We start from the raw sequence: 24776 nt of genomic DNA, 5'->3' as shown, positions 1-24776 counted from the left end.
GATGGATGGATACACAGATAGAGATGTAGATGAATATTTTGTATTGCTTATAGAAATTATGGTATTGATCACTGTTAGTTGTCCTCACTTTTTTTCACGCCGGAAACCACAGGTGAAAGGGGGAGACGAAGGTACGTTTCAGTCGTGGCTAGCGACGATTGATGTGATCAAACTTTTGTACGTTATTACTTATAAATCACTAATTGTGTCATCAATGGTCGTTTAGCTGACTTCAGCAGTTGCAAAACATTATTACAATTTCGCGTAAAAATGTAAAGAAATTATTTCCGGATTTTGAGACCATGCGGATTTTTTTACCCCTCCTGACCCCTTATATAAGGCGTCCTCCCAAAAAATATTGTTGAATAGGTATCCTCATTATCTACACCACGTTTGTTCATTATAATCAACGTTTACCAATATGTTTGGGTTTTCGAGATATATACCTGTATGATATATTCAGTTTTAGGGGCCAGTCCTTGTATTTTTCGAACGGGTATACAAGACAACATTTGATAGTGGTTTATTCTTCAAAGTCACATTCTGACGAATACATGTTCTATAAGGCTTTACAAAATAAGGTTCGTTCAGAAGATAGAGCAAATCTATGTTTGGTACATTATTCCCCGATATACAGTACACGATACGAGTTATATGCGTGTTCCACGCAACGCGGTGGAACAAATTTGCCCCAAACACGGTCGACCTTTAAAATTGTCGGCACCTTTGAAGTTCTATTTTTTTCCGCGAGAGCTAGACATTGAAGTCCACGGAGGATATCCGTGGATGCCACCGCGCATCTCAGTGGATGTCACCTGTACCTACATCGATGCCATCGTGTACCTCCGTGTGATAAAACAAATAATTAATTTCCGAAATGATTCACCCAAAAAACCTTTTCGTTTGGCCAGCATGCATACCCCCACCCCATTCATTATTTAGAAGTTAGCTATAAATCATTCAATTCTTGTAATTGTTGTTTAATGATACGTTGGTGTTTTCGGTACATATCCGTATGTAGACTTCCCTGCAGACGTTCACACCTTTTTATGAAACGCCCAAATTCTCGACACCCTGCAAATAAACACTTGTGTTATTCCCACCACTTGTCGGTACATTGTTTTACGGCACGTGGAGCACAATTTCACCAAATAAAAGAAGAGTTATGAACAACGACAATCACCTGCCAGTTACTTCAATTTGATAAATGACAGCTCAAAGAAATGTGTACCATAAGTAGTGGTTTATTTCTAACGTAAGGTTTCCACTGTAATTAGGAATGGGTGATTTAGGTCTGCTATATACATGTTTACATTGGAGAGGAATTTCATTAAGTACTCAACTGTGATGCAATGTGAGCAAAGAATCAAATTTTTATCACCTAAACAAATAAAAATTAAAAATATCTTTACTTTTAAACAAACCTTTAGAAAACGTCGTACTTTTATTAAGAAAATAATGAAATAAAATGTGCTCCCCTACCTAGAATGTCCATACTTCACATTAATAATAACACGTTGTTTTTTTCTAACTTGATAAATACTTTATTACACACATGTATTATTTACTACATGTATATATAACAGCTTTTTGCCGTTATATCTTTCTATACCATTGCATAGTGGTGATGAGATCCAATATATTGAATTGAGTACATGTAGTCTTGAAATATCACAAAATATTCAGTTGACAACGATTGAAATAAAAATGCAGACGTTTTCTCGTATATATTCAGTGACTCACAAACTTGCGCGTCTTCGGAATGAAAGTTGTAAAACAAACGTACTAGGTTTTGGTCAGTTATAACATAATACGGGGGTAAAATTCATCTCATCTTCGCTAGCAATGGGTTTTGAGTCAACTGTGCCTTCGTGGACGAATAATTGGGGCTAGCGAAGAAGGAAAAAAATGCCTCTATAGTCCGCTTGCATTAACATGTATTATGAAGGTTAAATCAAAGAACTATCCAGTAAATCCAATGATGTTGTAGTATAGATTGTATTTATTTTAATTTTGACTGAGAGGGAGATAGACAACTAAGCACGTAACATCGTTTTAGAAGGGAAAGGGGGGGGGGGGGGTGGCTCATTCATTAGTCCTAACCCGTGTCAGCGGAAAAAAATAACATGTAAAGAAAACAATGTGGGAAATAAAAAAAATATCAGAATGAAAGGGGATGGATATTTAAATTTCCCGTGTCAGCATACATACATGAATATCATAATCAATGATTACCAATGCTCTCTCTCTCTCTCTCTCTCTCTCTCTCTCTCTCTCTCTCTCTCTCTCTCTCTCTGTGTGTGTGTGTGTGTGTGTGTGTGTGTGTGTTGCTTCCAATTATTTTTCTAAAGGGTATAGTGGATCTAAGAAGGGTGAGGGTGTTAGAATAGCTTGTGAACGCTTCTCCTCCTATATGACTGATCATATAAATTTGAAACTTTGTACAATGCTTCGTTACCCTTGTTTTATGTGCATATTGTCAGTACAGGAGGGTCCAATTCTTTTCTTAAAAGTTAGAGTGGATCCAAGAGGGATGGATGATGTTAAAATAGCTTGTGAACGCTTCTCCTCCTGCATGGTTCATCCGATAGACTTGCCATTTTGTACATTACTTAAATGTCATTTGCAGATGTGCATATTGTAGGGACAGGATCATCCAAATGTTATCCTTAAATTTATAGTGGATCTGAGGGGTGGAGGATGTAACATATTTTGTGAATACTTCTCCTATGTGGCTTATCGGAGTTCACAGTGTCTATGTTCCTACTCATGTTTTCTCCTCCATACCATGTAGTACAATAACGGGAGGCGGTTTCATTTGGAGCACTTCCAATTTGGGGAGCTGAGGAGACATTTGTTTTTCATAAAATCAATCTTTAGTTCTTAAAGGGGAACGTAAAACAAAAGTTGATGGTTCAGTCATTGTTTGACAAATATATGTTATATAATGCTTTGCAAAATATTTTCAAATTGTAACGCATTTGATTCCAGTCGTCCGATTGTGTTGTTTCGTTGAGCATCAATTAGACGCGGGGTAAAAAAAAAAAGCCGGTTACATTTAAAGACAACGGAATCAAATATCGAGAACCTGAATCACATTAGGAGGAACTTAAAACAAGTTAAGTTCCAGTTACAGGGAAGTTACAGTTGTCTTCAAATTCTATAGAATATCTATCCAGTAAACAATAGCGTTAGATATAACAGGGAGTAATCAGGTCATTCGTTCTAAACCAGAAACGGAATAGAAAAAATCAGAATCAACGAACAATTACCATTCTGAGTTTATCTTTCTGATTAGTACATATTAGTCTGTACCTTGGGTATTATTTTTAATGTGCAAATGTTACACATATTAAATACAATACACAGTCCCCTGGTGTCCTTTGCAGTTTTTAGATCAAGTTTTAAAACTATTACTGGTACATAGATATGTATTATAGGGTTATTGAACTTATATTGGTGAATATTGGCACGAGTTGGCTGTCAACATGCTCGAGCTTGCGAACCCTTTTATTATATAGCTTAAGTATTTAGTTGTTAAATTATATCAATTTTCACTCAAATTACTCCAAAAGAGACGGGAATTCATCAATATTGGCATCTAAGGTGAAAGTGTCCAATATCAACATGCATTTCTTAACTGTTCAATATTAAACCCGTCATTGTCTTGTTTACGTCCTTACGGTAAAATCAATATTGAACGTTCATACTCGGAATGTTTCGGGCGCACACAATTTACGCAATGCAAAGTTAGCGTTCAAAAAATTCTCAGGATATTGAGCGCTAACATTCTCTAGATTTTACGCAGATTATATAATATACTATTTATTAGCTATATAATAGAATATAATATGGCAATGGTATACATGTATTGTACTACATCTAGCTTGTCATGTTCTAATTTCCTTTTATTGTTGCTTTCCCTCCACTTTGAAACAATCCATAATTGTCATAAAATCATATCGTATAAGGAAAAGTTGGAATTTTTCATTGCATATGTTCCAAATGATTATCATACAAATACATGTCATGCACTTTTCATTCATTCTAAATTTATTTGGTGTGCTGCATGCATTAATGAGTTTAATTAAGGACATTGTTACATTTCAAAAAATTATGAATGGGTGGTATACTCCCCCACCCCAATAGATCCAATCAATGAAATTTACTTTCTTCATAAAATAGATTCACATTTTACTGCCAAATCAGGAACACGATTATGTTTCCACACACGAAATATTAAGTTGAGTAGTTTTAAGATATCTTTCTTTGCTTGTGATATGTACATTCACATACATATATACCACAAACATGAAACACACTATAGTATTTTCTGCGTGAAAATGGTAAATTTTATGCAACATTTCAGTGTTTGATAAATTGAACACAATCCCTATGCAACATTAAAATTTAAATATGGCATTTTGAAATAGAGAAATGTTCTCTCAATTTTTTTTCATGATAATCAAGAGTTCTTTCACAGTTGGCCTAGTACCGTGGGGATCCGGTTTAGAATAGGTCCTTAGTACCCTTTTGCTTGTCGTAGGAGGCGACTAAATGGGGGTGGTCCTTCGGACGAGACCGCAAAATCCGAGGTCCCGTGTCACAGCAGGTGTGGCACGATAAAGATCCCTCCCTGCTCAATGGACATAAGCGCCAAGCATATGCCTACATTTTGCAGCCCTTCACCGGCAGTGATGACGTCTCCATATTAGTGAAATATTCTTGAGAGGGACGTTAAACAATATTCAATCAATCAATCAATTAATCAAAGTTGGCCAAGGTCCAAATCTAAGGACGATAACTCTTTCTTCCCATTAAGCTGTATTAGTTAATGTCGTTAGGAAAATAATGCATTGGTATGTAGGTCTATATATTGCGAAAAGATATAAAGCACAATATATCATAATTCCTAACTGATACTTACATTCACTCTGAAGTTCCTTATAGCACATACATGTCTTTAGGATAATTGAGAGCTTGTATCACTATTTCAATGGTGAAATCATACTTCATAAGAGCTCGGTGTTTTAACGAGCCATTAGATAAAATTTTGGTGTAATGAGCTACCGCACTATATTATATCTTTGGACGATTTTGTGGCAGCTGTGTGAAACTGGGATCAGTTTCGTATTCTTTTTTATTGTCTATTTTACAGTCCAGTGCTTTCTCGGTGGGTGTTTACCTGTACACGGGGAACGTTTCTCATTTTGATAAGGTGCATTAGATTACACCTCTGGTGTGCCCACTCTTACCAAAATGTAAAGTTTGCCGCAAATTTGCCGCAAGTTTGCTGCAAGTATGCGGCAAACAAATCAGTGTGCCAGAGCTGTTTGCCAGAAGTGTGCAGCTAATTCCGCTAGCAGCACACAGTGTGCCAGAAGTGCACCACAACTTTTCTTTGGTATTCAGAATCGTGTGCCAGAAGTTCACAACTTTTTTATTATTAAAATTTTAGAACTGAAACAGTAAGGGCACCAAAGTTCACGACTTTTTCTTGAATATTTAGAATAAAAGAGCCATTTCAATATATCCATCACAACATTTTCTATAATAGAACATTATGCAACATTTCTCGCACCCCTTCCATCGATCTTCTTGTCTTAATGGGAATTAGTGGTCATTTTGTCACCAAATATTGAATTCAATGAAAGTTGCCCTATAATAGATATTATATATTAAAGTAATTATTACACTTGTATTTAATTATTTCAAACACCTTTTAACCTCTTGAAAATGAATATGTGATTTTGGTGATTGAATATTATTGTCTTGCGAGACAGTATAATTATTCTCTACTTACCTTTGCATGCTATCAGCAAAATGTATTCGCTGTTCTTGTTTTTATTTGAGAAATGATTTGATTGGGGTGCAGTGAATACTTCTTCCGTATATATATTTCTTTACATTAAAAGCGGTTATCTAACATAGTTTTATTAGGATTAATTTTCATGTTTTTGTACATAATAAAAAATAAATCTTCTTATTAATCATCAATATGTATTTCAATATCATCGAGAGAACTTGAGAAAAAAATGGTTGCCATCACTTTCACAGCTAATGCCCCTTTAAAGTAAGATGTAAGTGCACAGGTATCTGAATTTTAATCTAATTATTTCAATTATTTATTGATTCACCAATTATGTTGGCATACAATCATGTTACACAATATGAGATATATAATGACAATAAACTAATTACTAACAGTTCATTTACATATATGTAAATACAAGTATATATTTGATATGTACCTGTGATATTAGACTATGTATGCAAATTAGTATTGCATATTACATAAATTAAATGTAGTTATAACACTCTACTTTTGGTGCGCAATTCAAAACATTCATGTAAAAATTAAATGTAGTTATAGCACTCTACTTTTGGTGCGCAATTCAAAACATTCATATAAAAATTCACAAAACCTTCTAGCATGAACTACATTGACAGGGTTGCATAGTACTTTAGAATGGTTTTCCTTTAATATAGCATCGTCTGAATTGTATATGTTGAAAGGGTAATAGTAATTAGAAAAAAATGTGAAGAAAACAATTTTTATATCTAAATAGAGAGAGAGAGAGAGAGAGAGAGAGAGAGAGAGAGAGAGAGAGAGAGAGAGCGAGAGCGAGAGAGAGAGATAGATTTCTTTTCTTTATTTACATGTATATCTGTTGATTACAGTTTAGATACTGGGTTTGTGAGTTGAAATTAATCAAATGAGAGTGGTAAAAATTCACCTTTATATCGTATAGTTTACATATCAGGATTTTATCCAGGTACGTTATTCTGGTTTGCGGAATGCTAATTTATACTAAGTTAGAATAATCTAAGCTGTATACCAAAGCAGGTCTTCATGGGGCTTTACGGCTCTATGCATCGTAAATAGAGATCGGGTTCAAAGCGTCGGGTGTGGGATTCACACAATATATGCTGAGCGCGAAAGTTGATATTGACAGGCGCCATGATGTTATACCGGTAAACAACATTTTGAACATGAATTGAGAACAGGAGTTGAATCAGTTGATGCAGATATTCTGAGGAGAATCTTCCAGTCATTGAGTAAGTGAATTACTGTGTATCTTATAGTTATAAACTCTCTAATATGTTGTTCAAAACGAAACTGACCATCGCTTATATTGTATGTTGTTGCGTCAAATCTTGCAAGCCAGTGTTTACGTTCATAAATTTACATGCTTCATTCAATTCTTTGAAATTATGTGGAATAAATTTTTTTTTAAAATTTCCTTTCTATGAGATTAGACTCCTTCTAGTTGCATTATCGTAGCCCTCGCGGATTTTTTTTTCTTCTTATACATTTGAACAGGACCATATAGGCACTTTTAAAAAAAATGGAGAGAGGGGGAAAGGCCGAAAAACAAACAAATAATTAGGTCTATTTCCGTAATACTTATGCTATTTTTTGTTTACTTTCTACTCGGGGTGATATTTGCAAAACTGAATTAGTTTATTAAGTAAATGGTGTTTTTTAATGAATGGTTGATTATTTTTTTTATTCAAATACTTATGATTTGAACCCAGATGTCCAGCTAGAAAAATTAAACTGCATTATGATCAGGGATGTGACCTCTGGAATCTCAATTTTGTCACTGCATCAATGCATATACGTTATTAAAATGGATTGAAGATCTTGTCTTGGCAATAAAGTTAATTTGTACGTAAAGTCGGGTCAGCGTGATATTAACAGTTGTACATCAGATAGTGCATGTATTAGCCCAATGGGCTGTAACGCAACATTGATTATTGCTTGGCTTTGAAAATCGGTGGCCCCAGGTGTCGGTAATTACATGTAAACACCCCAGAATGATTCCTCCTATGTTAGATGCCGTGCAAACTTGTATATAGGAGGGCCAATGATATCTCATAATTATTTAAAATTTTATATCTTTTTCAGAATATATTTCATGATAGTCGTGCAGATTCCGAAGTTGTGATGGTTTGTTGATAGGCTGTCTTCAACTTGCCATATCTGAGAGTTCCAACATGCAGGCCTGGATTAATGTGTATAAAACACTAATGAAGTTACGTAGTAATATTTAGTTTTTAAAAAAAGAATGACATTTAAATTTATACACACTTGCCAAGTGAATCTGATGAGACTGCTACATGTATTTGTGAGTAAAGGCACTCTGTCTTAACCGAAAAACTATTTACAGTTTATCACAACAAATGGATGGGACAGTAGAGCTGTTGCGGACAATATGTGATTGTGATGACCAAGTACTGAACAAGTGGAAGATTAGAAGAAGGTCCAGAATTCAATCATGTTTTTGATTCTAAGGTGCAGACAGCATGGAGATAGTCCTATTATTCTCCCGTTCATCTATGATGGAGAAACTTGTGTAAATGTTTACAGTGTTCTCCCTAATAATTAAGTGCCCACAAGTCTGTATTAATTTATCAGAATATGAAGTCCTTCACAGTACTGATTTTAAAATTAATGTAGATTGTCTCCAGATTTTTCTGAGGAAAAGTGCATAGTTTACATGTGTGAATTTTGAATATATTTCATTCTTGTCTGCAAATGTTGTCGAAACCTGTTGTTATTGATGCACATAGTCATGTTATGCAAATGATAGACCTCCTTCTTAATTACATGTACATAAGATCATGTCAACTCCTTTGTCTTAATTGTATACACAATTCTAGCATTTATATCATCATTTATATAGCACTTGCTAGTTTAAGAAGGATTTTATTTTCTAAAAGCTTTCATTTGACATGATTGATCTAAAACGGACAAAATTCACAAATCTATTTAAATCACAACCTGACCTTATGCCAGAAAAGTGCCACTGTGGGTTGATATTTTTCTCTTGGATCTTGAAAGAAATTCTTTATGCAGCAGTTTCCAAATAAAATGTACTCTCTAACATTGCACAATGCAATATTTGTAGATTAGAAGTTGTTGCAGTTTCTTTAAGTTTTCTCTCACATCTTGTTATAATTATATTTTATATTTTTGGTCGGGTTGCACAATGTGCAAACATTTTATAAAATGGTGAATGACTGGTGGGCAAGCGACAGTAGTGTCCCTGTAATAGTACCTACTTTGTGTAGTCAACTCCTTTCACACCTCTCACTTGATGTTCCTCAAACTTTGTGCAGTTGTTAGGGATACATTGAAGATGTGCATGTGCCTTTTTCAAAGTGATCAGACATTTTTTGAAAAAAATTACATGTAGTTAAACTTCGTCATTTTTAAAGCATTTCTTTAATCGACAGTATCTATTTTGTGTAATCAACTCCTTGTATACCTCTAACTTGACATTCCTCAAACTGTGTACATTTGTTATGAACACATTGAAGATGTGAATATGTGTTTTTGAAAGTGATCAGACATTTAAAAAAAAAATATATGTAGTTGAACTTAGTCATTTTAAAGCATTTCTTGAATAGATGGTAACTATTTTGTGTAATCAAATCCTCATGCACCTCTAACTTGACATTCCTTAAACTTTGTACAGTTGTTATGAACACATTGAAAATGTGCATGCATCTTTTTGAAAATGATAAGACTTTTTAAAAAAAAAATATGTGTAGTTGAACTTTGTCATTTTTATGCATTTCTTGAATAGATGGTACCTATTTTGTGTGATCAACTCGTGCACATCTAAATTGATATTCCTCAAACTTTGTACAGTAGTTATGGACACATTGAAGATGTGCATGTGTCTATTTGAAAGTGGTCAGACTTTTTTCAAAAAAATTACATTTAGTTGAACTTTGTCATTTTTTTTAAGCATTTCCTGAATAGATGGTACCTATTTTGTGTGATCAACTCGTGCACATCTAAATTGATATTCCTCAAACTTTGTACAGTAGTTATGGACACATTGAAGATGTGCATGTGTCTATTTGAAAGTGGTCAGACTTTTTTCAAAAAAATTACATTTAGTTTAACTTTGTCATTTTTTAAAGCATTTCCTGAATAGATGGTACCTATTTTTTGTAATCAACTCCTCTTACAGCATTTATTTGACATCCTTCAGACCTTGAACAGCTGTTATGGAAGCATTGCAAATGTGCATGTGTCTTTTCGGAAGTGATCAGGCATTCTTTGAAAAGATTACATGTGCATGGTGAAGTTGAACTTAGTCATTTTTTAAGCATGGTACTTTATGTAACCAACTCAGCTTTTACTTACATTTTCCAGACCCTGTACATTATATATGTTTTAAAAACATTGAAGATATGCATGTAACATTTTAAAAATGCTTCTCTCTTTTTTTCTTTTTCTTTTTTCTCTTTTTTGTTGAAAAATTCTACCTTTAATTTGTCATTTTTCCAGTATGTTTCTACTGTTTTTCCTATGATAGATAACATATTTTACAAGAACCCGGTCATTTCTGTTTTTGAATACATTTTTTTAATTAGTATTTTTTAATATGTTAATTAGTATGATATGTCATTGTTCTTGAAATTATATTAATTGAATTGTTATTGTGTTTTTGTTTTGTAATGACAGTTTATATAGCATCCCTTAATTTCGAGCAGACAGTGCCAGAAGTGTGCCGCAAGTTTGCTGCAAACTGTGTGCCAGAGGAAAAATTTGCATACGAAAATTATACTTGCGGCAAATATGCCGCACACTGTGTGCCAGAAGTGTGCAGCAAGTGTGTGCCGCAAGTTTGCTGCAAACTGTGTGCCAGAGGAAAAATTTGCATACGAAAAGTATACTTGCGGCAAATATGCCGCACACTGTGTGCCAGAAGTGTGCAGCAAGAGTGTGCCGCAAGTTTGCTGCAAACTGTGTGCCAGAGGAAAAATTTGCATACGAAAATTATACTTGCGGCAAATATGCCGCACACTGTGTGCCAGAAGTGTGCAGCAAGTGTGTGCCGCAAGTTTGCTGCAAACTGTGTGCCAGAGGAAAAATTTGCATACGAAAAGTATACTTGCGGCAAATATGCCGCACACTGTGTGCCAGAAGTGTGCAGCAAGTGTGTGCCGCAACTGTGTCACAAACTGTGTGCCAGAGGAAAAATTTGCATACGAAAAGTATACTTGCGGCAAATGTGCCGCAACTAGTTGCGGCAAACTTGCCGCAAATGCGCTGCAAATTTGCAGCAACTGTGTGCCAGAGGGCTTATATTTTGGTAAGGGCAGGGGTCTGTGTTTGCCCAACTATCTATTTTGTATTGCTTATAGGAGTTATGAGATTGATCACTGTTCGTTATCTCCACCTTGCATTATTCACTGAGATTTAGAAAGCGACACCTGACAATGAATGTAATTTATATTAATTAGCAATAGTTTGGAATGATACGCTTGTTAGCGTGTCAATACAGGGACTATTGACAATGTGTGTTATTTTATATAGTTTTCTGAAGTGTTTCCACCTAAATTTGGAAAAGGGTAATTGCATGGGGTTCCAATTAACAGGTAAAAAAGCCATGTTGTTAAGATAGGGGTAAACTCAGGTATCATTCTTTTGCAAAAAAAAAAAAAAAGATAGAAAGAAATATCACTGGGACTCTAAGATTATGACAATGTCATAAGTCATGATTGTAGTCAAATTGAACGTTAGAAAAGAAAGAACACACAAAGAAAAAATCTTGATACACTGAATGCAGTATCTATAGGATATTCCGTCTCTACAAAATATCTATGTAAACTACTAACCACGTGAAAAATAGGAGAAAATAGTGTAAGTTTCCTCTTCGTGACAATTGTAATTTCCCCGTCCTGTGACCCTGAAACAGTTTTCCGAATTTCAGATTGCAAGCGTAAATAATGGGCTGAGGTAAAAAGCATGATTGAAATATAAAGAGCGTATCATTCATTGCAGAAATACCTGACTGCAACTTGATGTCACAAAGGAATTTTTAAGTGTGACAGTGCAGATTTTCCCGATGTAATGACCAGGGTCTAGTTTCAAAAATGAAATGCAGGGTATTTGATGGCAAACATCTTTAGACAAAATTATTCATAATATCCCTTCATACCTGTTTCACAAAACTGTCATATCTAATCTTAAGATTGTTAGAAATCTAAACGCACCCAAATATTACGTTTAAAGCGGTCTGTGTTTTGTAGAACAACGCAGACAGAAAATTTTCATAACACCCCATTCTAGCTGTTTCATAAAACTCCCATCTCTAAAGAAAATCTTACAATTGTTCACAATCGGAACATAATGGCGTTCTATGTATTTTTTTAAAGACATATGCAGATAATCTTAAGACATATCTCTGCTATATTTGTAACAAAATAATGTTGTGGTATAATCTTAACATGCATTATTAGTTAAATTTCATAGGTAAACAATTATCGTTACACATATACAATTACTGAAATAAAATTATCATTGGCTGTATATCATCAATACGTGCACATGCATGTTTGTAAAACACTGCCACCTGGTGGCAATTATCCTTCCCCAGTACAACTGTTATCAAGAAAAGAGATGGCATAAGATTATCTAAAGATAAAAAATAATGTTTGATTAGATATTCTTATCATGAACCAGCAAACTTTGGACTCTAGAATCTCTTATTTGAGTATCTTTTTTGCACACAAAGTACCTTTTATCATCCCGGGAAAAATCACAATAAAATTCATACAAAATAATTGAGAGCTTGTATCATTCTTTCAATGGTGAAATCATACTTCATAAGAGCCCGGTGTTTTAACGAGCCATTAGAAAAAAATGTGGTATAATGATCTACCTTAAGATGCACTTTAATATATCTTTGGACGATTCTGTGGCAGCTGTGTGAAACTGGGATCAGTTTCGTATTCTTTTTTATTGTCCATTTTACAGTCTAGTGCATTTTCGGTGAATGTTTACCTGTACACGGGGAACGTCTCTCATTTTGATAAGGTACGCTAAATTACTTACTGAATTTCAGACGACAACACCTGACAATGGATGTAATTTTGAATAGACATGTGGCTGTAATCGTCACCGTCAACAAAATTCCATAATATCAGATTTTGCAATAAAATCTTAGGTACACAGGACATGTGAAGTAGGAGAAGCGGCAGTAAGGGTCAGATTTTCCCAACCCTTAGAATAACTAAGGTATCATTTTATATATCTATATATATATAAATACGGATATATATTTAATTGCTGTTATAAAATCTAGAAATTCATTTCAAAATTAAGGAGTATCTCCCATACGCATAGCTCTTATCCTTAGAGAAATTTGACTTCACTTTTTTTTTTTTTTTTGCACACTGTTTTCCCTTATAATAGCTCTAAAACCTCATTGTTATTTCGGATTTCAAACATTTCGGTTGAGCATCACTGAAGAGACATTATTTGTCGAAATGCGCATCTGGTGCATCAAAATTGGTACCGTATAAGCACAGGCACTTGTTTCACACATGGGTCCCCCTCCTTAATAATACCACAAGGTACCTAATTAGATTCCGGACACCTCTCGCTTCAAGTCTCATTTTACGATTAATTCGCTTTTCATCCTCACTTTTGTGATATAAGTCGCTTTAATAGACATTATCCTTGCTGCTCTATCGTTTTCAGTACCTTACACGAATCCCAATGTCTGTAAACTACTTATTTATTCATCGATTCCTACCGTTTAACATTTTCAGTCGATCCATCTATTACAACTTCCGGTTTGAGATCTACGGGCAGAATTTTTTTATGGATATAAAATATACTGCGTGTAAAAAAATAAATAGTAATTATTTTATGGAATAATATAATTTTTTGGGCTATTTAGGACTAACATAAAAGTAATTGAGCTATGTTTAAAAAAAAGATTTCGTTTAAACTTCTTTTTCGTGACGTCACAACATGGTAGTCGGGCCTTGGTGGAAATGTTCAACAGATCGATAAATATGTCCATTGTTCGATTGTTGCGAGAGAGTTTAGACCTCTGAGGCGACGGATGAAAAGAAAAAAATCATTTCTGAGCTTAACCGTGTCCGCGAATAGGTTTGTTTCGGCGAATTTAATAGAAAAAAAAAATCGGACTCGAGCCGAGGAGGGGGGGGGGGGCAATATATACATATATATAAACTCTAAACACTTTATTGAAATATTATGACCGTGTTACCGGTCTTTTTCAGTCGTATTTTACGACTGAAGAAGACCGGAACACGGTCGAAATATTTCAACAAAGTGTTTAGAGTTTTTTCTGTATTTTACTTCCAAAAATGAGACTATATATATATATATATATATATATATATATATATATATATATATATATATATATATATATATTAATTCTTTAAATTATATTTATTTACTGAAAAAAATTCAAATTCCTGTGGATTGTTATCCGTTAGCCTTTTCTTTTAAAACTGTATTTTTTTCCGCTTATATAAGCTATGCATATAAGTGAATTTCTAGCTGGGTGGTAGTAGTGGTAAACACTTGGCTGTTGCATGTCACGGGGGGAGGGGGGTGGTCTATTCCCATGTCATATGAAATTGCAAGTTAATGTTTTCATAAATATTTAAATATTTCAATTTATGTGAATTGAATATCCTTTTCCTCTTCTTTCTTTCCTTTGCTTGTGAAAGGTCTCAATCTCTGATTGCTTGATTAAAAGCCCCCCCCCCCCCCCCCAAAAAAAAAAACCCCATTCAATTTCAATGCAATAATAATTAAGGCAAATTAAGTTCTATTTTATCTTTGCCATTGGTGATTTGTTCACTGCAAATTTAAATCCTTATGGGGATCCGGAACATAATAGGTACCGTAGCTTAATAAAATACATGCTCCCTTGCAAGATGTAAGATGCAGGGGCGGATCCATGGATCACTGTTAGGGGGCGCAACTTCATGAGACAGGGGTCTTGGGGAAGCCTTGATACCCCCAGTGAGTCCGGTGCGAAACTTTGGTGAGGGACGGGGGTGGAGTCAGGGAGCGAAGCCCCCGGAAGCTCCTGAATTTTACAGATTTCACAGGGCTTGAAATATGTCCCCTACATGAATGTAGTAATTTTTACCATTTTCTTTCTGCTTTGATAAGGTGAAATTAATCAAATGACGCAAATTTTAAGGGTTTTTGGAAAAAATGTAAGTTCTCCCAATAAAAATACTTCAATAAACCAAAGATTTTGTCATTTATTTCTCCGAGAGTGGAAGAAATTAGTGCTTTTATTATCGTTTACATTTTTCTAAACAATAGACCACGGTTTACCTTCAATTTGAAAATTTCAGGGGGGGGGGGCGCAGGTTGCTCCCCTCCCCTTAAATTCGCTAATGAGACATGACTAAGTTGTTCTGTTATGGACACGGTTTTTCCATCGTGAACCAATGCTCGAGCGATTTCCTTTACTAGATTACTTTTACCGGCACCTCTCTACCTCAAAACCAGTATAGAATGGCCATTTTTCGCCTTGTCGAAAGTCAGCTGTTGCGTAGTTGTCAACAACATGACGTTTACCTTCAAGTTTGTAAGTTTACTTGGTAACCAATCTAATTACGTTCTAATAGTTTGAGCTTACGACCGGAAGTTGTTGTAGTAGATGAAGCGTCTGAAAATGTTAAACGGTAGGAATCGATGAATAAACAAGTAGTTTACAGACACGGGGCTTCGTTTAAGGTGCTGAAAACGATAGAGCAGCAAGGACAATGTGTAATAAAGCGACTCATATCACAAAAGTGAGGATGAATAGCGAACTAATCGTAAAATGAGACTTGAAGCGAGAGGTGTCTGAAATCTAGTTAGGTATCTTGTGGTATTATTAAGGAGGGGGACCCATGTGTGAAACAAGTGCCTGTGCGTATAAGTTTTACATTATGACCCCTGGGTCGAGGCCTCTGCTGCTGGACTGTTAGTCCCAGAGGGTCTCTACAGCCCAGTAGCTAAGTACTTCGTTACTAGATTTAAAATACGGATGTATATATTTAATTGCTGTTATAAAATTTAGAAATTCATTTCAAAATTAAGGATTATCTCCCTCACGCATAGCTCTTATCCTTAGACGAATTTAACTCCACTTCTTTGGCACACTGTTTTTCCCTATAATAACCATAAAACTTCATTGTTATTTCGGATTTCAAACATTTCGGTTGAGCATCACTGAAGAGACTTTATTTGTCGAAATGCGCATTTTGTGCATCAATATTGGTACCGTATAAGTTTTACAATATATATATATATATATATATATATATATATATATATATATATATATATATATATACAGTTAAACTTCTCCAAACCGGCCCCTCAGAATACCGGTTCTCCCTGAATATCGGCCGATTTTCAAAGTCCCGGCAGAAATCTTAACATTTCCTTACAAAGAAAGTCTTACAAAACCGGCCACCCCTGAAAACCGGACATCGGCCACTTTTTAAAGTACATTTGTTAACAAACATGTGTAATTTACCCTTAACATACCGGCCACTTTTTGAAGACAAGAAAATCTTGGCCAAAGGTTAATTAAGATCGTCCAGGTGTGCAAATTGACTGACTGACTGGCCAGGTATGAAATTATCCATCGGAGGTGTGAAAAACACTAGTGGCCTCTTCAATTTCTATTGTTTACCTGTGCTGTCAAGCGTGTTAAGTGACACTTAGCTAATCCAAGAGACCCTTCCAAATTCTGTACAAAATGTAAAAAACAGTTAGGAAATTATTGAATGAATACCGTATCAAACGCCATATTGTTTCACCATACTTTCGTATGGATATAAGCGGTAGTTAATAAAGAACAAACCCATGACTGTTAATGATAATTATTAAAAGATAGATTAATTTTCTTGGTTTCCATAGCCTTAAATTCCAAAGAAATATTCAAATTACAATTTCATATTTACTACTGTACTTTTTAAAAACGTCTAAACAAAATTGTTAATGACATAAGCAATGAATGTAAACAGAGTTTTTATAGGTAAGAGGAATTCCAATAATAGGCCTCTGTACGTGTTTTCTTTATGTATCCTGTTATAGATTTTCAGTTTAAAATTAGATGATTTCAGCGAGAATATTTCTTGTAATTCATAATTATCTTTAGGTACAAGCGGACTAATTTGATCTCCACCGATAATTGATCATAGATCACCAGATCAAAGTGAACAGTACCTACTTTGTGAATATTGAGATAAAATGTCTATAATTGCTAAATTCTCGGTATACCGGCCATCCCTCTAAACCGGCCGTTTTTTCCGGTCCGAGAGCCGGCCGGTTTAGAGAAGTTTCACTGTATATATATATATTTGTCAATCGTACTTAATCTACTTTTTTTTTTTTTAGCAAATCTTAATTGTTTGTTTTGGTTTTTTTATTTTTTTTTATGAAAAGCACATATCTCTGGAATTATTTCAAAAGCTTTGGAAAGGAAACTCTCGACAGAAAAAAAGATCTTAGAATATACAACATATAGACATCTGTTGTTATAGGTTTGACTAATTAGACAATGATAACAACAATCTAATAATGTAATAAATACAAGCCAATTCAACACGATACAAGGTAGATCGAATTTCCTCTTGTAAATTTAGAATTATGTGTGTTGATCGATATATCTATCATACTTGTACATTGTATTATTAGATTTTTGAGGAATTTTTCATACAAAACATTGGTGTAATAAGGTATATATTGATGTATATTAAAAAGGGGGCATCAGAGCATATAAGATAGAAAACACCATTAATATTTCTAATTTCCGGCTTAAAATAGATCTTCTGTACCTCTTGGTTGTTGTAAGAGGCGACTAAATGGGGCGGTCTTTCGGATGAGACCGTAAAAACCGAGGCCCCGTATGTGTCGTGAACAACATATGTGACACGATAAAGAAACCTCCCTGCTCCAAGGCCGTAAACGCCGAGCATATGCCTAAATTTTACAGTTCTTCACCGGCAATGGTGACGTCTCCATCCGATTGAACAATTTCCGTGAGGGACTTTAAACAATATTCAATCAATCATTTTTCATTGTTTTACCTCATGTTGTGCAATTGATCAAAGAGTGAACATTTTCGCTGTGTTTTGATCTGTAAACATACCCCACCCCCCCACCCCCTGTGAAACAACAAAAAATTCCTAAATGACAATCTATAATACCTGTAAAAAGCAATTTGTGTTTCACAGGGGGAAAGATGTTTTAAAAATAGTTTCTGTTTTCCATTGATTTCTATATCGTAATACATGGTTTTAATTCAAACAATACTTATCTCTCTTTGTTTTGTGAAATGTCTGAACAAGCGGTTCCTTTCGTACTGAGCAGGATTACCATAGCAACGACTGCAGCCATCAGTAGGTAAATAATTCAACTTTAATGAAAATCCCTATAAGTATCTATGTTGACACAAAAAGTCATTTAAAATAATAACTTTTTAAAAATTGACCAGACGGTAGGCGGCAGAACAATACTATCTTTCGCAGGTTTTGCATCTTCTATCAAAATTTTGGTGGATTCATCTGCATTGGGTTCCAAAAAATATTCTTATTTTTACGCAAAAACTTTAAAGTGGTATTTCGTTATTGAATATCTTTTTGTGCGTCTGGTGTGGATTAAGGCCTTCTCCGCGCGAACATATTTTAAAAGTGTCCCCAATTCCGTAAAAAACATTGATTATTGTCGCACTGTGCAGTCCGTACTTAATGGAAACCTTAGCAACCTGCCAAACCGAACAACCGACAGTGTAATTCTCATGAGTAGAATAATCAAACAAGGCGTTGCTAGAATTTAACATGTGTTATTGCCGCTGTCAGGGCCGTAAATTACATGGAGGCGGAGGAGGCAGCTGCCTCCTCCAACTTTTGAGCCAAAAAAAATTAAAATTTAAAGTTCATTAGAATTTATGTTGTTTCCAATAACTAAGAACATGATACCTCCCTTAAAAAGCATTCCAAATCTTTCTTTTAGAATGAGTTAGTCAAGTAACATCTTAGAAGGCCCTAGAATCAAGGATTTTGCACGAAACGTGTTCAGTGTGCACAAAATGTGCTCAGCGTTTGGGGGCCTGGGCGGCCCCCAGACCCCCGCCTAATTTCCTGCCTCCTCCAAATTGAAGGTTAATTTACGGCCCTGGCTGTATACGTTTTCGTTAAAGTGAGATTGAATGAATTTTATCGGGAAGGAATCAAACGCGACAACAACGAGTTGTCGTTCATGAAACGGAGGAACGAGGATTTGATCCAAGCGAAAGTACAAATGTTGAAAGGTAAACAAGATAACTGTTAATGGTATTTCTTAAAGAAGTCCAGGGAACTGATGTAATCTTAAGCTAGCTGAAAAACAGTGTCAAACTACCTATACATTATAAATTCTATGTAGAGAGAATCCAATTTAACAAAATAAATTATAGTTCCCTAGGTAAGAGGTCTACTTCACCTTGAACAAGACTTTAAGGTTGGGTTTCATTAACAGAAAGAATTTAATTCATTGTCAAAACGGGACAGTAAGAGAAATGTAGGCGAGGAAATCGTGCAGCAAAAGCTCGCACTATGCCTAGCTAATGTTAGTAGGGAAAAAGAAAAGTGTTCAAACCTTGATGTCCTTTAACAGAACCCAAAGTAACTTGAACGAGTCGCGTTCACATTTTTATATCCCCTCTAACCAATCAAACTCGATTTTACAATCATTTGATTTTACATGTTACACGCTTTTTTCATTGGTTGAACAATTATTGGAATATCGTATCAAACGAAAAATGAATAAATGGCCGGAACTACTTTCTATTGGAATGTTGAGGATTCCTCTGGATGCAACGTACTTATATATAGACTAGGGAATCTTGAAAAGAAAGATTTAACAGTTCTATCGATCTATATAAATTTATTAAACAAAAAGAAACAAATATCAAATATAAATAATATATGATTATGCAAAATGAAATAAACATGGCTATTTGAGGACCCCCCCCCCCAAAAAAAAAAAAAAAAAAAAAACCCAACCCAACAACACACGTCTGGTTCTGCAATTCCGGGCTAGAGTTAAATGTATTCAACCGGGGATGACAATAGTCCAGTTTGCAGCTTGCGACAACTTCCTTCATGTCACAAACCTATTTTCTTTAGAGAAGTCAAGAGGCATAGAGGAGTTTAATTCACAACTCTGATTAGGTCAGCCTGCTTTTCTCTTAACTGGTCCCCTATTGCGACAGCTCCAAGACCAGTTAACGTAAACCCAGTGCAAGGGACATGTTGAAAATGGATTAAAAGCAAGTAAGTGTTGATTTCCTTGTGACAGTTTTATGCATTACTGCTAAGTGTTTGAAAACAAGTTGTGTATTGCGTAAATCCAGGCACGTTTGAGTCGAAATGTCGGATGAAGCATATACCGTCACCGACTCCGGCATTTACACGTTTTCCAGAATCAAAATACGAATGCTCACGAAGAGAAGTCGATGAAGGCTATGCCTCTCGACTTCTCTAAAGAGAATTATCACAAACCCAAATACCAGATACACCGCACACTGCCTCAGAGATACTGCAATAGCATAACCCTTAACGACTATGGTTTCGAACTCCTGCATAATATGTTTATGAGTGGGCACCGAAACAAGGCTTCCGTATGACATTACAACAGCTGTGACGCCTTATGAATTCACTGATAAAACTCGAAAAACCATCTGTAACACTCACTTGTCCACTTGGATGCCGTGACAACCCTGAGGAGAACCCTACCTGGCACGGTGGCACTCCACATCTTGATTATGTACGTGTCCCACGCTTTCCGTTAGTACCGACATCGAACTTTGGCACTTAATTCCAGTTCCACTCAACAAAATTCTTTAACTCATCCGTTTAAAACTTCAGTCCACAAGAAACCCGTTTGTTCAACAGTAAACAACAGTTAGTAAAAGTCGCCATTAGGCCTAACGGATTTAATCTTTTTTTTTAAAGTTGTGTATTCACAAATTACTACGCCCATCTCGAAATGACATAGAGTGTAGTCCAAGAATAACTCGTTAATTTAACTCAAATCAAATAATGTTAAATCATATAAACTCAATGTTTTAAAATATTAAATGATAAGGAAGGAATTTATTTTTTCTTTTCGTTGGATGGAGATATACCACGAAAAAAAGACGGGGAACCTTTGCATCAAGTGCTACGCGCGATGATGCAGTTTTCTGTCTTTTTTCGTGGTATACCTCCATCCAACGAAAGAATAATGAATTAATTCCTTAACTACCCCGCCAAACGAGTGAAACATGAAATCAGAAACGTTTGAAGCTGAGACCCCTGACCAATCAGAAACGTTGTTTTATAAATAACTTCTGCTGATGAGCCGTAAGGCTTAAGACCAATAAACAATACAATACGAGCATCTATTTTTCATATAAAATAGATGCCTTTATTTTACGAGAAATACTCGCATTAAATTCGGGTGCGGGATATTGGGGCCCCAGTAAATAAGTACAAATGTGCATCACATCGGGATCGGCCTCCTTTCTGATGCTGACTTCAACCAGAGCAGTCGAAGAAATAATTTGAGAAGTATTTTTTGTGATAGCCATTGTATTATGGCATCTGTTGAAAAAAATTAGTTCGATCGATATTATATAACTAATTATCTATTAATCGCATTAAGATTTTTAGAATATTAGGCGATCAATATGTACGGATGGTTGTAGATTGTCTAATTACATGTCGGTATTGTACCGCATGCACAGTAACGTGGTTTCATGAAATATATGTGACATTTGATTGTTCAGGTATATTCATCTGTTAAGGTCATATATAGTGCATCTTCAAAAACTACCTCAGGCTGGTTGAGCTGGAACTGATAATCCATAGATCCTCAGCCATGCATTATTAAGGCCATCATCTTTTTACCTTCTAAATTGTTATAATTTCGCCTGCTTATTTCTTTTGAAATATTTGGAGGTGAGTGATTTTTATTAAAATTATTTCATATGTCTCCTGCTTTGATATAGTAGATAACTCGCATGGATCATCATGTTACCCGACATCCGCCTGTTGAGTCGTACTTTGATAATAAAAACGGACTCTCACAGGCAAGACATGCAGAGTCTCGGCTTTTCACCATAACAGGCGCCTAGATCGCCTTTCATATTGGGGACAAAAAAGAAAGTTTAATGAGTCTTTATTACTAAATTTTCACACACACCCCTCTAAAGTTTCCATTGCTATAAAGAAGGGGGGGGGTCGTCCTCCACTACATGGGTTCAAGTCTTAATTCCAAGAGTTACATACTTCTTAGTTGTTCACCACTCTATATAAAAAAAAATTAAAGGGGGGGGGGGGGCGTCATCCAATATAACAGTTTTAATTAATTGCCAATACCCCCCTCCCTTTCCCAATCTATTATACGTGTCTGATGTATTGTATCTATTTTAAAAAAAATGAAATAATGGCAGATTAACTGAATGCTGTTTTTATTTTCGAGTGATTGAGATCCCTCCAGGAAGAGGACCATCTCTAAATTCAACTGGGTTTAAGCATAGAGGATAAGATGATCGTTGCATCAGAGTTGTGGCTGGACCAATTACAGGAACACGATCAAAATATGACATGCCTGATTGTGACATTTGGTCGTCACTCTTAGGACAAGCAACAGTTTTCCATACCAAGGGTGTAATCACGTGCTAGTACATGTATGTTGTCTCTGGATGGCCAACAGGTACAAGTTGCATATACATATATAAGAATTTCCATTCCTGATGAAACTAGTGTATTCTTAACTTTATCATTGTCTAGCAATGTTATGTGTCTCAAATTCAAGTACATTGTACATTGCTCTTGTCATTGAGATTCTTTGCAGATAGTGATATAGTTGAAGAGAGAAAGGGGAGTTGAAAATTGTTTTATTTTACTGTACATAGCTTTCCTTTCCTTGACATATCATCCGAAGTTAGTTTGGTGGTTGTTTATATACATGCATGATGTTCGAGTGGGTGCTGCTGGGGTAACATGGTGCTATGGGTTGGAAGATGCATCATGAGCAGTTCAGTCACGGATGTCTATATTGCCACATTGTCAATGAATCAACAATTTGTTATTGTTTATATACTCCTCAACAACCCATGGATACAATGTTGGTCATGACTTTCATTTAGGCTTTCAATTACAGTTACCATGTGATCTATCTGATTTAGCATTATATAGACACAAGTGCAGTGGGGAGTTTCCATATATCTTGCCCCCCCCCCCCCCCCCCCCCCCCCAAGTTGACAATTGTATAGGGCCACATCATAGCTGTCTTGCTATTTTGAATACCCAAACATTAATTGAGCTCATTTTCTTCAAGATTTGTAATGGGCTTTCTCTTGAATTTATGTTTACTGGTCCCATGCTAGTTTATATACCGTTATCTACATTTTACAAGTTGGAATGGTTGATATATTCCCAATTAGGACAGGGAACTCTTAGGCAAGGTGGCTTTCGAAGCGTTTTTTAATTGATTTCATTTAGGAGTCTGGTTATTTATTTATTTTCAAATATTTTTGCTATTTTATAAATGCATTCCAATGGGTTGCATAAGTAGTCCTAAATCTGGCAACTTTTACATCAATATTGAACTAAGTATAAGGCTAGCTTGGACACTTTTGATCATTACTTGGATGATTTAATTTTTGTCGATAGGTGGAATTCAGGTAGTGCCACTCTGATGAATTGGATTGAATTGCAAGTTTGAGTGAATTAAGCGTAAGATCGCGAGTTTTTAATTGATGCAATTGAGATTACCATTTGCGTTCATATAAAGCAAGTGAATTATAGTTGATATAGTTTAATTTCAATGGGTAGGGGAAAAGTCCTATTTAAGAAATCACTAGTTGGAACCGATCTCCCTCGCAACTCAATTAATAGATCAAACAGATGTGTCTTGCTTGGCGTCCCTCTCAAGAGTTTTTCAATCATGGAGGCGGGGGGGGGGGGGGGCTTTGAATTTGGGCCTGTGCTTGGTGCTTGGGGCCATTGATTGATTGATTGTTTATTGTTTAACGTCCCTCTCGAGAATATTTCGCTCATATGGAAACGTCACCATTGCCGGTGAGGGGCTGCAAAATTTAGGCCTATGCTCGGCGCTTGTGGCCATTGAGCGGGGAGGGATCTTTATCGTGCCACAGCTGCTGTGACATGGGACCTCAGTTTTTGCGGTCTCATCCGAAGGACCGCCCCATGTAGTCGCCTCTTACGACAAGCAAGGGGTACGGGGTACCTATTTTAACCCGGATCCCCACGGGTGCTTGAGGCTATTGAACAGTGGGAGTTCTTTAGCGTGCCACGCCTGCTGTGACGCGGGACATCAGTTTTTTGGATTGTATCCGGGGACCTATGGCGTTCGCGCCTGATGCCGAACGTTTCGTCATGTATCTGTTACTTCCTGGTTTTGGTGACTTGGGTCTGTCGTGGCCGAGATTCGTGCCTCTGACCTCCCGCATGTGGGACGAGCGCTCTACCTTTAGACCACCATGGCGGTCAGATCAAGCATATATTCATTAGGAGAGGGTATGACCCTATGTGCGGGGTCCATGAACCACATTATCATAGTAGAAGTCTAGTATCAAAGGATCATACCATGTGGTTAGTGTTTTTACAGTCTTGAATTTGTCAAGGGCATTGCTGGATCAACTGTCTGATCTAGGATGTGGGGCCTTTTTCTGGGATGTGTGTTTCTTCCATTGCCTAGATATTGGATAATCATGATGTTATGTAGAAGTTGAACATTACCGTTTTCAAGATATTTTCCATAGTGGTGACGCAGTTATGGCAACAAAGTTGGTCCTATCTTGTCAATATCTTTCATTGGTTAGTGTTTAGCATTAGAGCTACAATTCTAAGAAGGTAGTAGAATTGGGAACACACTTTGTGTTAAAATTTCTATTAAACATTGTCATCTCCGGTATTCG

At 35.8% G+C, this 24776-nt stretch overlaps 1 protein-coding gene and 1 long non-coding RNA gene across 2 annotated transcripts in view; both read right to left on the bottom strand.

Moving 5' to 3' along the window:
• The window catches only part of LOC125654951 (uncharacterized), a 188173-nt gene that overhangs the window by 12143 nt on the left and 151254 nt on the right, over nucleotides 1-24776 (bottom strand). The window lies entirely within an intron of this gene.
• On the bottom strand, nucleotides 7039-10073 carry LOC130048067 (uncharacterized). Its single transcript, XR_008796906.1, has 2 exons — nucleotides 9961-10073; nucleotides 7039-9782 (listed from the first exon to the last, which is right to left on the bottom strand). It is a non-coding gene; the product is annotated as an uncharacterized LOC130048067 (long non-coding RNA).

Source organism: Ostrea edulis, chromosome 7 (assembly GCF_947568905.1).
Source record: "Ostrea edulis chromosome 7, xbOstEdul1.1, whole genome shotgun sequence".
NCBI classification, from domain to species: domain Eukaryota; kingdom Metazoa; phylum Mollusca; class Bivalvia; order Ostreida; family Ostreidae; genus Ostrea; species Ostrea edulis.
This window is presented reverse-complemented; position numbering and strand designations above follow the sequence as displayed.